At 46.5% G+C, this 13,903-nt stretch overlaps 1 long non-coding RNA gene across 1 annotated transcript in view; it reads right to left on the reverse strand.

Moving 5' to 3' along the window:
* Positions 1–1,252: 1,252 nt before the first annotated feature.
* The window catches only part of LOC147916037 (uncharacterized), a 62,629-nt gene continuing 49,978 nt past the window's right edge, over positions 1,253–13,903 (reverse strand). The window contains exons 14-18 of the long non-coding RNA XR_015553690.1: positions 13,580–13,760; positions 9,930–10,049; positions 7,080–7,622; positions 3,458–3,813; positions 1,253–1,722 (exon numbers count right to left, since the gene is read on the reverse strand). This is a non-coding gene — a long non-coding RNA (uncharacterized LOC147916037). The remainder of the gene's footprint in view (positions 1,723–3,457; positions 3,814–7,079; positions 7,623–9,929; positions 10,050–13,579; positions 13,761–13,903) is intronic.

Below are 13,903 nucleotides of genomic sequence, written 5' to 3' on the forward strand. Positions count from 1 at the left end.
AATAAGCAAAATGTTTAAAAAAAATTAGACTGATGGATGGCATAGGTAGTTGCCAACCGATGTGAATATACTTAATTCCACTGAATTCTATGCTTGAAAATAGTTAAAGTGGTAAGTTTTATGTTATGTACATTTTACCACAATTTTTTTTAACAAACAAAATTAAGAAAGATTAGACCAACAGCAGAACAAAGTATGAACTGTAGGGGAAAAAAAAAACACTGTGGGGAGGACCAGGAGATCTTTCATAGATTTTCTAGAAAAAAGCTAGTTGCTATTTTACTTTTAAAAACAGATGAAGATGATTCAATAGTCAAGTATTACTTTGGGCAACCAAAAACATTATTAAATGCCTTCCATGTGATGTTGGATTTTTACTCATGTCTGACTTTCTATGATTTACTGGTCCTTCCAAGGAAAGCAATAAAGTCAATTAGACTCTTATTTGCTGAAAAATAAATGCCTATCAGTTACACTGGATGTTTTTACTCTTGTTGACATTCCTAGAGCCCCTCTCTCTAGCTGGAGTGGGCATCCTCCCAGTTTTGCCAAAAAGACACACCCATGCCTGTTTCGCGGGTCCTTTTGAGGCAGCTCCGTCCCGTATTGCCAATGTGGACTCCACGTTTGGAGTGGTGTTTCCTACACTGTTTTATGTTCATTATTTTTCATTTCTACATTGTCTGTATTTGCCAAAAGCCTTCTTTGCTTAATTAGGGAAACAAGTTTGGGGAATAAAATTACATGAACCAACAGAAAATAATTGCATCTCAGATGCACAATTTTAGGAAAATTATCTGCTCATCCCTCTCTTCGGCTCCTTACCTCCAGCAGCCCCCTGCCAATATGTGTCCACTAGGAAGAATATTTTTAAAGACAGCAGGTAATTAAGAGGTTTTTGGCATTGAGTAGAAGTTCCACACGATTTTTCATAGTACAACGGGTTTGAAAGCATTCCCATGTGGTAGAAGGATCATCCCCAACCGTCAAGTAAACTTGAAAATCAAGTTAAAATTATGAAAACACACACACAAAATAGCATTTTAAGTAGGAAACAATCAATGATTTAGTTTAATCCCCTCATTTCACAGATGAGCAAACTGAGGCATGGCGAGGTTAACTGACTCGACACAGATCTAGTCAGTGCCGGAGTCGAGAATGAAACCCAGATGCCTTGCATCCTGAGTTCAGCCATTGTTCTATTTCACTGAAGAAGAATAAAATTTGCTTGTATTTTATTTCACAGTTGTAAAAAAATATATATATATTCAAAATGTACTTAAATTTGTTTAAGAAAAAAACATTTAAATTATGATCATAATTATACTTAAAAATCACTACATAGTATCAATATAATATAGTATTAATACAATATTAAGCTAGTTCAACAAAAAATAAAAAGCAACTTAAAATTGGGGGGGAAGGGAAGGAGAAGCAATGAAGGATGTGGAATCATTTCATTCACTCATTCTTTATTCAATGAACATGAACGTTTGGCTTGTTGGCAATGAGATAAGGATGAATGAAACAGTTCTAAGCCCATGTTTTAGCCAGGGAAACATAACACAAACCCAAAAACGTCTGACATAAGTGATACACACCATAATGGCAGTGTCCACAAAGGGCTGCAGAGACAGAGAGAGGAGTTTCCATCCGGGAAAGGAGCTATTTGTGCTGGTTTCTCAGTAGTTCAGATCCATGACTCAAAGGTTCAACGGGCACCTAAACGTGGGAGATGAATAAATGATAGTCTCTGCCCTCGAGGACCTTGCAGTCTAGTCGGGGAGCCAAGGACTGGAAGAAGACGTTTACATGATGCGTCTCCCCAGCAGAGGCAGCCTGCAAGGCGGCATCAGGGAGGACTCGAGAACTGCTTCCCGGTGGGGAGTGGTCCCCGGTGAGTCTTGAAGACCCTGAAGCAGGGAGGAAGTGCATGTGTGTTTCTTCTAGAGGATGGATGAAAGAGCAATGGAAACGGAAAGGCTTTCTGAAACTCAGGGACATGACGTAAGAGGCAAGGAGCACCGGGAAAGCAGGGCAGGGACTTGGTAAGGGAGAGCTTCCTGAGGACCATGAGGAGCCACCAAGGTTTCGGGCAGACAAACAAGGTTTACACCTCCTCACCACCACTTTGATGAGCTAGAAGACTTACGGGAAAGACGAGGCAGCTTCTGAGACTGCAGGTTGGGGGACCAGTTGACATTGAAAGAGTTCAAGCATGATATGGTAAAACCATGAAGAGAGAAACAGTAATAGAGGTGGAAAGGAAAGAAGAGATTTTAATTAAAAAATAGAAAATGGTGATGTTTGACAGGATATGAAGGAGGAAGGATTTCAGAAGCTCTGCCATATTTCTCACTTGAGTGATTAGATGGATATTGGTGTCATCAACTGAGATGATAAAAAAGTAGATTTGGAGATAAGATAAAGGTTTTTAGTGATTAAATCAAGCTACAGGGCAATATTTATGATTTAATATGATAAATTTAAAAAGCTTTGCAATACAAAAAGTTCTATTCATTTACTATGAGGAATTATTATTATTATCAACAGTACTAAGGTTAATAATTAACTTCAGTAACTATTAAATTAAATAAAACACTTAACGGACCATCTCCTTTAAGTGCGCAGTCTCACAGGAGGGTGGTGTTATCCTAGTCCAAGTGCGTCTTCAAAAAAGGTCATTGATGATCGAATGAGAAGAGTCAAAATTCTAAATCCCAAGTTCTTTCCAGTTCTTCACATTTTAATATTGTGTGTTTTAGTGTAATCTGGTCTTACCTGTGTGATATGACTCATGGAAGCCCCTTTAAAGACATAGTCTCATCCCCTATATTTCATGACCCACATTTTTCATTTCCTATCACAGCATCAGGAGTGGGCCAACATGGCCCCGGCTGTCCCACTAGCCCTCAAGGCTCTCCAGACTCCAAATTCAGCATCCCAATAGGCTCTTGGATGTCACCAGGGCTTGTCTCCCGCAGGTTCACAATCCTGCCAGCTCCCTCACAGTGACTGCCACCCCCTCCTCTCCTCCTCTCCTCCTCCGGCTCCTGGTGATCAGTCTCAGCCAGGCCTCGACCATCTTGGGGCATCTGCCATGCTCCCAGGAAACTGCTTCCAAAGCTGCTGGCCCTGCCAGCGCCAGGCTGCCCCAGCATCCCGCTGAGGCTCCTGCCTTGCTGCCCCTCTTCTCCCGGCTGACATGTGTACTCTCTGGTGAGGCCAGAGAATCAGTGCCTGGTGTTGCTGATATTGTGCAGAGGAGCCTGTTTCCCATGTAACTTCTTCCCCAGCCTCATCCAGGTTCGGGAGAACAGGTGAGCTGACCTTTGATTCGGGTCAAGATTATACATTAGCCTCCCCCTTCACCTAGAATGAGCTCTTTCCCACATGCATCCTCAGTCCTCAGGCAGCCAGCCAGCCAGGCGGCCTGGCCCCTGGTTCTCTCACTTACCTGAATTCTAAATCTGCTTAGGCTCAGGCTGGGACCCCGAGGGTCTTTGCTTCTTGATCACCGTTGAAAATCACAAGCCCTTCTCTCTCCTTGTCCTTCTCCAGCTTTCTCTCTGCTCCATGTTTTTCCATGTCCCTGAGTACCCGCTGACATTTCTCTATGCATCTCAGGTTTTGTTTGTTGTACGCCTTCTCCTCTTGGGGCATAAGCCCCATGAGGGCAGGATTTGTGTATGTTTTGTTCACCACGTTATCACCAGGGCCGACAAGGGTGCACAGAATAGCAGATGCTCAATAGATACTTGTTGAGTGAAGGCACTGGCAATGATGGAATTGAGCCCTACAGGTGACCAATACCTGCAATTAATACATGGTGTCTCAGAGTTCACAGTTGACCTTCAAGTACATTGTCTCATTGACTCCACAAGAACCCCGTTAGGTAGGCATGTTATCTTAACCCCATCACGGTCATGAGAATTAGAAATTTTCACCGACTTCACCCAGGTTCACAGCTCTGGATGGGTACTTGGCAGAGCCACAACTTGAATTCAGGTCTTCTGGCTCCTGTCCAGCATTTCCTTGGTTCCAACAACCCTGCTCTAAATGACTTTGCAAAGGTCACATAGCTAATTGATCAGTATCTCAACTCTGGTGCCCTGCCTTCTTGCTGGCCCGGGTTCCATTACCCCAGATTGCTTCCCAAGAGGACTCAGAACACCTCAGTCCCAAGCCACTGGAGATTAATAAAATTTTCCAGAAAATACCCTAACCAAACACTCAAGAAACGTGAGATAAAAGGAGGTGTTATCTGAAATAAAGAGGATTTTCTGATGGCACCCCAGCTGTACGTGTCTCACCATCTTAAATATCATTTATTACTAATAGGTAGTATCAAAAATGTTGGGTGCAGAAGCTGGCACCACACACAGGCTGCTAAGATGTGTTTCTGTTTGTTTATTTTTTTAATCTCCTAAATAAATCCTCGATTGTAGAATTTGACTTGCCTGAGTGACTCGGCTTCTGACCTGAGGCAGCTTCTCTAGCCTGCTTGTGCCAAATATCTTCCACAACGCGATCTCCATCGGAGGGAATGTGGGTGGCAAGCTACTAAAAAAAAGTCTTTACACTGCGTTGATTTTTCCCTTAGCTGATGTCACATAAATTGCCCCTATTCTTTGGAAGAGAAAGGTTAAATATTTTGAATGAGCTAAGAGTACTTAATATAGATTATTTTGCATTTTAATTTATAAGGTGACGGACTGGGATGAAAGGACGCCTATTTCCTGTCTGGGTTTCTCTTCCTAGGAGACTCTCAGATACAAGATGCTACATCTCAATTGGATTCTCCTCCTAAAACCCATTAATAAATTTTTTTAAAAGTCATGTTATATGGGCTTGTATGGTCTTTTTATAGTTTGCAGTAAAAGATTTTAGTTGTCTCTTCAATCTTTTCCCCGGTCTTTTCATTTCTAATTTCAAGGTTTAAACGTTGCTTTTGAGAGCCAAAAGAAAACACAGCTCAGTTGAGGATGAAAGAAAGGGAGAGAGATGGTATTGTAAATATAAATGATTGCCAGATTAAGTCTGCCAGATTAAGTCTGACAGAGCTGTTTTCTCTTGAATCAGCATTCTACAGCCTTGCTGAATAAAGACACTCCAGTATCCCCGGTGTGTGCTGCCTGCGCTCGTGTTTCTATGGGGCTCTTTCATGGGGAGCGCGTAAACTCCACGTGCCTCCTCAAGAAGCCTCGCCTGCCCCTTCTCTGCTGCACTACGGGGTCGGGAGGAGTCTGCCCACAGCAAAGAGCAGAACTCACTTTTATAAAGCCGCCCCAGGCCAGTGTGTCATTCTGCCTGCATGTTTCCGATAGCTACTCGACCCATAAGGAGGAATAAACAGCCCTCATGAAGATGGCTTCCCATGGCAATGACTGCAAACTCTTGTGTCCGCTGGCCTCCCATGGTGCTCTGCAGAGAGAGAACCCCAAAGAGGTAATTCGGAGAAGTGGTGAAGGAGATGCTGCCAGTCTTCTGAACGTGTAACGTGATCTACCTGGACACTCCACCAGGTTAGCACCGTGTTCCTTCTGGGAGCCAGCGCAAGGCCCCTGCCTCGTCCATCTTGGATTGCCAGGGCTCCCCGAGGTGGACACACAGTGGACATTTCACGGTGCTGCTTGGTAAACTCTTTATGAGTAAATGAACTGCCCACTCTACAGATGTGAAAGTAGAGATACAGAGTTGCTACACGATTTATAAACAGCACTGGAAGAGAACGCGATGGTGATGTCTGAGCAGGGCTGGCCATTGCAAAAACTGCATCCTATGATTTTCTGTTGCTACGTGCATGGAGAGTGAGAGAACTTTGACAAGCTCTTAGCGAGCCTGAAGACAATCATCTCTTGGATAAAGAAATTGAGTCTGAGGTTGAATGGTCTGAGATCGCATGTCTAGTTAACAGGGAAATCAGCAGCAGAGCCCAGACATCCGACTGCTACCTCAGTGCCCTTCCTGGTGCACACCACTGCTTCTAGAAGGTGACAGCCTCCCCACCGTCACAGTAAACTATACCTTAGATATCTTCATCTGAACCACACACCAGAGCCTGCATACAGTAGGTGCTCAATAAACGCTCAGCAAATAAATAAACAAATATGTGGATAGGTCGATGGATGGATGAATAAATGACGACTATAAATGAAAATGAAACAGAGTCCTAAAAAACTTACGGAATCTTATATTTCACCTAGAATGCTTCTCAAATAAAATAGTACGTTAGCCAAACTATTTGCCTCTCTTCCCTCACAGTCCGCCTGAGATGACCAGGTAGCCAGAATAAGATTTACCTCCCTCATGCACCTGTGCCTGGCCCTCGGCTTTCCACACCAGCACGTTAGCCAAACAAAGAAATAGAAGTGCTAAGTAAAGAGCCATGATGTTAACGGATGGTGTGGCTGTGCGTGCCTCTCCAGGGTATGTGTGCGTGGAGGCAGGGACAATCCTCCTCTCTTTCTCTTTGCTATGTGAATGAATGTGAGGGACAGAATGTTATGCTTTCCAGAATGCCTCCAATTAAAACCCTTCTCAGCAGCCGTTCAAGTGCATTCAAACCCTGATATAAATGAATGCGATTACTGGATGTCTGTCCTTCTCCCTCTACTGTGTTTCTACCTTTGACAGTTTTCTTGCATATCCTCTCCTCTACTTCCCCCTGCCAGCGCCTCAGTCAACTGACATCTTCTCTAGAGAGCACATGGTAACAGCTGTAACTAGTCGTTGAAAATGTGTTCCTCTCTCTGCTTCGTCCATCTTCAGCACTGCTTCCAGAATGGTTTTTCTAGAACACTATTTGATCCTGTCACTCTCCTATTAAAATCCTCCTGCAGCTGCCCACTGCCTACAGGAGCACACAAACACGTTAGAACATGTGCACAGAGTATGAATTGCAAGAAATGTCCCAGGTTTGTTTTTTTTTTATTCAAGAGGTAACATACCAAAGACTAATATATGCACCGTGGAGCCAGACCACCTGATTTCAAATCTCAATTCTGCTGCCTGAAAGCTACGTGGCCTTGAGAATCCGTTTGCCCTCACCTGGAGAATGGGGGAATAACCGTACTCACCTCAGGGGTTGCTGTGAGGATGAAGTGGGTCAATGCATTCAAAGTGCTTGGGGCAACGTGCAGCACGGATCCAGCCCGTATTAGCGTCAGCAGCGGTGGCCACTGTAATCACGGTAATGACGATTTCATCTGCTTTGAGTCCCATCTGCCAGGGTAACATAGTTTCCATCTCAGTAATCGCGGGGCTACCTGCCGCAGTCCAGGGCTTCGTCAAGATCCCGGGATTGTGCATCTAACAGAGTGACAGTTCCTGGACTCAGGGCGACAGGGCGCTGTTGATATGCTCAGAGACCCATGCTGGCCGCCTGAGGCCCGGCTGCGAGCCTCCGCTGTCCACTGCCAGCCTCTTCTTTCCCTCGGTCTCTCTCCCATCTCTCTTCCGCACTGTCCCTCCACTCTGAGGTCAGCCTCCTCCCTGGGAGGCTGTGAGGGACCAGGCTCACCTCTCTACTTTCACAGGACCGCAGGATCCTTGCCCTGCAGTTAACACTCCATGTTGCCCACAGCATTTTGCCTTACAGATCGACTTGTCCTTGAGGGAAACTTCGGTGCAAAGTAGAAAGGGAAGAAAAATTCGTTATTTCAGATTATTCTATGGCAACAAAAACAAAATACAAACTGGTGTCTCAATAAGCTCTCTGTTCCTGTAGAAACGTCTGGGTTAGACCCCCGCCACTTCCTCCAATGTGCACCCACCACGCCATTTACCTGCCCTTCCTGAACACCAGGGACTGCACCGTTACACCTGTGATGCTCTCCACCTCCCCTCCTCCGACCAGTGAACTCCTGGCCATCCTTCACAACCCTTAGCAAATGCCCATCCTCTGGAAAGAGTGCTCAAATTTGTTCCCACAGAATGATGTCCTTCCTTCCCCTAGACTTACTCCCGAGGATGCTGGGAGCCAAAGCAAAAGGATAGTTCCACAGGTTGCAGGTCTCTCTCTCTCCAAACAAAACCAGTGAGCACCTGAGAGCAGCATCCTCATGTCTGCAGGGGGCCGAGCTTCCCAGACACCTTCACACGGAGCACTGACCAGAGCAAGAGCCAAGTCTTTCTGTTCTCTTTGTTCTTAGTTTCTGCCTGACAAAATCAAATCCCTGGCCTCATGATATGACTAAAATTGCTGATGAATCCTCTCTTTTTGTTACTGCAAATAGCCAATTCCAAACATTCCACTTTCACAGTGGTGAAATTTGGAGTCTAAGAAATGTGGCTTCCCCTCCTGGTGTCACTGACGGCTCACGTGACCTGGAGTGATTCCCCACCCCCGATGAGCCTTTGCGCCCCCATCCCCCCAACAGCCAAAGGAGACTCCCATTGCACGCCTGATGGGGTGCTACTTGAGACAAGACGGGGAGGCAGATAGGAAGCGCTGGGTAAACGTCGACACCCCTTCCCTGCCCCTGGCCGAACAGCAAAGTTTCTCCACCGTCTCCCCCCTCCCCGACTGCTCCATCATTGCTGGTGTTCCGGCCCAGGGTGGTATTGTCACTTGACAGCCCTAATAAGGAAGACCAGGTCCAGGCAGGATTGACGGGGGATTTTGCCCTGTGAGGAGGCCCCGATGTTCCTTCCCAGAAGGGCTTGTTCTGGCTGTACACGAGCTGCCTCAACTTGAAAGATACTTGATAACCTGATGGCTTTTTCTTCCCCAGGGCTCTCATTCCAGCTACTGAGCAGCCAGACTTCAGAAGAACAATAACAGGGTAAAACAACAGGATTTTCTTTCCTTGAATATTTGCTCCCAAGAGTCTAGTAAATAAATTACACTTCTGCTAATAGACTACGAGCGATCGCTCCATATTTTTGTGCAGCACATAACCGTTTGCACGATGCTCTCGCCCCACTTTCTCATTTAATTCCCGCAGTGACCCTGTGAGTCAGACAAGGGAAAGTGTCCGTCCCTATTTCAGAGAGGGGGAAACTGAGGCACCCCAAGGGTTAAGTGACTTGTTTGAGGTGACAAATGTGTTAATGGAATGGCTGGCAGGAAAAAAGTAGGTTTTCTAATAGTTCCTGATTTCTTTTAATTACATCACACTGAAATGAAAGTAAATGTCTTCCCCATCTAAATAAAATTATTATGCGTTATATTGGTAATAGTTACCTAAATTATAAGTGCCTACTAAAAAGCAGGTACATTATTTATTCTGTGTCTGCTCCTCAGAACATTCTAGAAAGTGGATATTAGAATCTGCAGGATGTTGAATCTCAGAGAAGTAAAGCGACTGCCGAAGGTCACACAGCCACCAAGGAGAGGAGCTGGGTTTCTAGTGGACGCCTGCAGCTCCCGCAGCCTCACAGGGGTGCTGTGTACCGGCAAGCCGTGCGTGGCAATGTGAGGGCGACTATGCTGAGTGAAATAAGCCAGACACAAAAGGACAAATGCTGGATGATTCCACCCTGTGAGGTCCCAGAGTCGTCAAATTTGTAGAGACAGAAAGTAGAACAGTGGCTGTCAGGGGCTCGGGGTGTGGAAACGGGGAATTTCTGTTTAACGAGTATAAAGTTTCAGTTTTGCAAGATGGAAAAAGTTCAGGAGATGGATAGTGTGATGGTTGCACAGCAATGTGAATACACTTAATGCCACTTAAAAATGGTTAAAATGGTAAATTTTATGTTATGTATATTTGACCACAATAAAAAAAATGTTCAAATTTTAAAGTGTTTCGGACCAACTCTCCTATTCCCTGAGTGTCCACACTGTCTTTACCACTGGAAAATCCTTCCCTCTGTCACCTCATTTCCCACTGAAATGCCACCACCTTTATAAACCTTTCCTGATCTCCCAGAGAAAGCCATCCCCTCCTAACCAGAGTTCCTCAATGTCATATTTCTGGACCTGTTACCTTCCCATGGCGCTCACGTTCTAACGTCCCTTTCTTGAGTGTGAAATCCAATCTTGTTATAGTCTACTACCCTGCAGCACACAGCACAGGAACTTATACGTGGAAGGTGCTGGAAGTTCACTGGGTGAGAGAATACATGATCAAACGTAAGTTCATCACCACGTCTTTGTCATACATTAAGACTTCAAAAATCCCAACAGGAATTGTCCAGTTCAGAAGAGCCTTTCCACATGACCAAGAGCCGAGGGGGAGGCAGCTGCTGTGCAAAAGCCAGATATGAGAGTGAAAAGCAACCATCCTCTGAGCAGCTACGTCCAGAAGAGCAGCAAGCGTGCTGTCTTTACCTCATGGCAGCATCACAACTATCTTCTGAAGCTCTATGTTCTTCCTATCACACGTCCTATCCAAAGTTCACGGACAAGTCAAGGCAGAGCCAGGATTTGAATCCAGTTCACGAGACGGCCCTGCATATATCGGTAACTGCTCTCTGGTTTGTCTATCCTGCTTCGTGGACATCACCTATAAAACAAAGTCTACCTGTGGCCATGTGGTTGGCATCAGCCTCCCCCCAGTGGCCTTCTTTGAAATGTGAGGTCAGCCTTGGGGCAGGACACGTGTGGAGCGTGTTAGAGAACATCCGACTCCAAGGGGACGGGCACCTCCTGGGAAGTCACACTAGCATCTGCTCTCCATGGGGGAGGTGGCTGGGGAAAACTGCTTCTTCAGTTAGTTAGTTTTAGGCATTTTGTGAAAATGGTAGCTACCTTTTATCAAGTTTCCGGAAATTTTTATAAAATTATCTTAAAATGCCAAGGAGTAAAATAGCTCAAAATCACCTCTCTTTGTGGCAAAAATTTCTAAAGCTGAAGTGTTTCGAATGTTTAGTCTTAAGCCCGGCAGCCAAAGCTGAGAGTCAAGGCTGAGAGAGCTCATGATGCTTGTAGAGCAATTTCAAACTCTGTTTGGGGGCACAGGGTACCCCAAGCAGAGTGTCAATGGTGCTGGCATATTGACAGAGTAAACAAAGTCCCCCATAGCCAGTAGTGGGCAGCCCTATCTGACCAGCAAACTGGGGCAGCACCAGCCTGATGGCCGAAAGCCAAGGCTCTGCTTTGCTGAGCACCTGAAGGGCCGAGGGCTTAGAGGAGGGACAATTCGACAGGACAGGCTTGCCTTGCTCTGACTCAACCATCCAAATATGGGAAATAACCTCCGAAAATTTCTGGGACAAGGGACCCGCCCCTGGGTGGGTTTTAATCACAGGAGCCTAGAGTTAAACTCAGCAAAGAAGGTGGCTTCAGCCGTGGGTCAAAGGCAGTGACTGTGGTTACTCTTGGAGTGAGGGAAAGAGGCCCCGAGAGGACCTTCCCCTGGCGGAGAGGCAGGCTCTGATCACTTTCCTTCTCTGAGACTAGATCAAACTTGGTGGGTCTGTTGGAAAACCATCAGCACATTCAGTGTCTGGGTTGTCGCTGGTTCAGACTTCTGATCTGAGCCGCTCACCTGGGTCCTCTATTAGGTGCCATAGAAATGCATTCATTAGTTCATCCCACAGACATTAATTGAGCACCTAAGATGTGTCGGGCCCTGTTCTAGGCTCTGGGGTTACGGGAATTAGCAGAGCACACAGAAACCCAGGTAGCCGTGGAGTTTACAACCCGTGGGAGAGAGAGTAAACAAGTCAGTCAGATAGTCAGTTAGCGATAGAAGTGCTGGGGAGAATAAGACAGGCAAAGAGAACAGAGAGCGTAAGTGGGGCGGTCGTAGCTTTAAATAAGTTGGTCCAAGGCCTCACTCAGGAAGTGGAACTTGGCCAGACTTGAAGAAGGGGCTGGACATGAGACAGATGGAGGAGGAGCCTCAAGCAGAAGGATGAAGAGGAAAGGCCCTGGGTGTCCGTGTGGCCAGCACTTCAATGAGCACACAGCCAGGAGGCCAATATCGTAAGTCGTGAGGGCAGAGATGTCACAGGGCACAAAGGGAGGGCAGACTCAGGCACTGTGTGGACTCGGGCTTTTAGGGAGTGGAAGGGGGTTCAAACAGAGTGACTTGATGTGACCTGGGTTTTCCCAGATCACCTTAGCTGCCTGCCGTGTGGGGCGTAGTCAAGAGGCTCCGGGGATAATCCGGGCAGGAGGTAATGGCCAGTTGGACCAGATAATGGTGGCTGAAATTTCAAAATACATATTGAAAGTACAGCCAGTGGGACTTGCCAACAGACTGCATGCGACAACGCAGAATCAAACATCACGTTTTGACTTGACCAGCTCTACAGAGGGGGCTGCAGTTCCTGAGATGGGAAAGCCTGCAGAACACCAGGCCAGAATGGTGGAAGGTGAGGAATTTAGTGTTGGACATGTTAAGTAGGAGATGCTTTTTAGAAATTCAGGGGGAAATATCAAGTCTGCAAATTAACATACAAACCTAGATTTTAGGGAGAGATTGGAGCTGGAGGTATAAATTTGGGTGTTGTCAATGGATAGATGGCACTTAAACAGACGGACATAGATGAGATCCCCAAGGGACAGGCCAAGAAACGGAAAGGTACAAAGCTGAGCTTCAGGTCACCGGAACGCTGAGTGGTTGAGAAGGTGAGAGAAACTAGCACAGGACCCTGAGAAAAGGTGAACGCTGACTTAGACGTGTGGTGCCCCGGGAACCAGGTGAAGACAGCATTCCTGGGAGCAGGGAGGGACCAGCTGGGTCTTTATTCTGCTGAGAGGTCAAGATAAAGCTCCAGAGCTAACCGCTGGATTCAGCAATGAAGAGGACATTGTGACTTTGGAGTGGTCTCAGGGGAATGGGAGGGGGCAAGAGAGAAGAATTAGAGGTGGCAAATATAGACCACTCTTCCAAGGAGTTTTGCTTTAAATGTACAAATAAACCGGATTGTAGCTCAAGAAGTGGGGTGAAGAACATGGTTTGCTTGCTGTTGTCATTGTTGCCTGTTGATTATTTGTTGAAGAGGGGAGAAGCAACAGCATGTTTACAGGTGGACAAGAATGCTCCACTAGAGAGAGGAAAGCTGATGGCACAGAGGGGAGGGGGGAGAGTGTCCGAAGTGATATACTGGGGCAGCAACGCAGGATGGGCTCCTGAGCCAGTGACAGGTTGATCTAAGCTAGGTAGAAGTGTGGACACTTGATCCGTGATAAGAGGGGTAGGCAGATCCAGTCCCAGCGGGGGGATAGACTTGGCCATGGGAGTTTGTGAAAATGTTTTCGTGGTTCCTTCACTTTTCCTAGCAAACCAGGAGACAAGGGCCTCAGCTGATACTGAGGATCTGGGAGGAGATGTGATGTCTGGAGGAGAGAGAAGGGAAGAAATGGTTGTAGAAGAAGGGGCGTGAGTGGTCGAGGCAAATGTTGGGTCTCTGTGAGTGCCCACTTGAGGTTAAAGGTCATAAATTTAAAGTGGGGCGAGTCGAAACGACAGTGTGTCTTGAATCCAGCCACATTCCACTGCCCAGGCAAAAGAGTGTCCAAGAGAACACGTGAATCTCCAAGGCTCATTACAACAAGCATAGACCGAAAAGGAGGAAGAAGGGTGGTGGTTTTAAAAAACATTTACGTTGACTTAGAGCTTAGCCATTCACGCACACTAGAGTGTGAGATCATTCATACAACTGACTTATTGACATCTGCAGCCACCTTATAATCCTTGGCTCATAATTGACACTGAAAAAGTCCCTCCTTGTACAATTGCGCGGTGGAGCTGGTGGACAGACATCAAGCCTCCTGTGCACAGACTGGCTTTTGCTCCAGGTCCGGCCTTCCAGTGCGGCTCTGCCCCGGACAATCCACCCGGCGCCTCTCAGTTTCAGCGCTTTGTCTGAAAATGAGAATGACAGTCTAAGGCGACCAGCCATCCCCGTCTGCCCTGGACGGCCCAGTGTTAGCCCTGGAAGTCCCTGAGAAACCCTGCAGCCAGCCCAGGCTGGGATGGCCGTCACTCCTCTCCAGGAGTTCAGAGTG

The sequence above is a fragment of the Ceratotherium simum genome, chromosome 11, assembly GCF_057802395.1.
Source record: "Ceratotherium simum simum isolate JZ-2026a chromosome 11, ASM5780239v1, whole genome shotgun sequence".
In the NCBI taxonomy this organism is placed as follows: Eukaryota; Metazoa; Chordata; class Mammalia; order Perissodactyla; family Rhinocerotidae; genus Ceratotherium; species Ceratotherium simum.